The sequence below is a fragment of the Chrysochloris asiatica genome, unplaced genomic scaffold (genome assembly GCF_000296735.1).
Source record: "Chrysochloris asiatica unplaced genomic scaffold, ChrAsi1.0 scaffold00228, whole genome shotgun sequence".
NCBI lineage: Eukaryota > Metazoa > Chordata > Mammalia > Afrosoricida > Chrysochloridae > Chrysochloris > Chrysochloris asiatica.
The window spans coordinates 4,341,329-4,342,954 of record NW_006408746.1 but is presented as its reverse complement, the minus strand read 5'-3'; positions in this window follow the sequence as shown (position 1 = coordinate 4,342,954).

The following is a 1,626-nucleotide window of genomic DNA, read 5'->3' as shown; positions in this document are numbered from 1 at the left end:
ACAACAACAACAACAACAACAACTATTATTAACATTTGTGATACTTTACTATATCTTTCTGCCTCCTGGACTTTATTACAGGAGAAATAGCCATATGATCTTTTTTGGTTGACTGTTTTAAGGAGTGCATATCTCCCTGGGCTACCACTGGTCTGTCGATCTATCTTACTCTGTTGGAATGCGTGTTGCTGTGATACTGTAAGCTATGCCACAGGTATTTTAAATACCAGCAGGGTCAACCACAATGGACTGGTTTCAGCTGAGCTTGCAGTGGAAGCCAGGTTAGGAAGAAGGAGAAATGGAATACTTCTGGATAGTCGATGAAAACATTATGAATAGCACAGGAACACTCCTCAGCACAGGTATATTTTTATATATGGTGCCAGAAGTTGAGTACCTCAGGTTGGAAGGCACTCAAAATACAATTAGAGGAGAGCTGCCTCCTAAACGAAGAGTTGACTATGATTACGCAAATGGAGTAAAGTCTTTGGATCTTCACTTGCTTACCGGGCACAACACAGATAAAAAGAAACAGCTGTAACATCCTTAAATAATTGGTATGTGGAATGTAGGAAATATGGATCTAGGAAAATTGGGAATTATAAAAAATGAAATGAAATGCATAAACATCGATATGCTAAGCAATGGTGGGGATTATGTGCCGGGAAGTCAATTCTGACTAATAGCGACCCTGCATAGGGTTTCTGACAGAAGCAGAAAACCTAATCTCTCATGGAACCATTAACCTTGAGATTAACAGTCCCAATTGAAACAGCTATGCTACCAGAGCTCCCTATCCTAGGCAATAATGAGTTGAAATGGATCGCTATTGGCTATACTGAATCTGACAATCAGATGGTTTACTATGCCGAAAAAAAAAAATGAAGAGAAATAGTGTTGCATTTATCATCAAAAACATTGCAAAATCTGCCTTGAAGTATAAAGCTGTCTGTGTTAGGATAATATCCATACGCCTACAAGGAAGACCAGTTAATACAACCATTATTCAAATATACACACAAACCACTAAAGACAGTGATGATGAAATTGAAGAATTCTAAAAACTTAAGTCCGGAATTGATCAAACATATAATCAAGCTGTATTGATAATTACTGGCAATTAGAATGCAAAGGTAGGAAACAAAGAGAAAGGATCAATAGCTGAAAATTTTGACCTTGGTGATAGGAGTGATGATAGAGATAACATGATAGAATTTTTCAAGACCAATGACTTCTTCATTGCAAATACCTCTTTAAACAATATAAATGGTGACAATACACATGGTCTCACAAGAAGGAACACAGAGAAATCAAATTTACTACATCTGTGGAAACAGACTGTGGAAAAGCTCCATTTATCAGCGAGATCGAGGCTAAGGGTAGACCTTGGAACAGATCATCAATTGCTCATATGCAAGATAAGGCAGAAGCTGAAGAAAAGAAAAACAAATCCACAAAAGCAAAAATATGACCTTGAACATTTGTTGTTGTTAGGTGCTATCAAGTCAGTACTGTTTTATAGCTACCCTATGGGGCAACTTCACAATGTTTGCTATGCTAGAGTCCATTACAACTGCCTCTGTGCCAATCCATCTCACTGGGGGTCTTCCTCTTTTTCTCTGACTC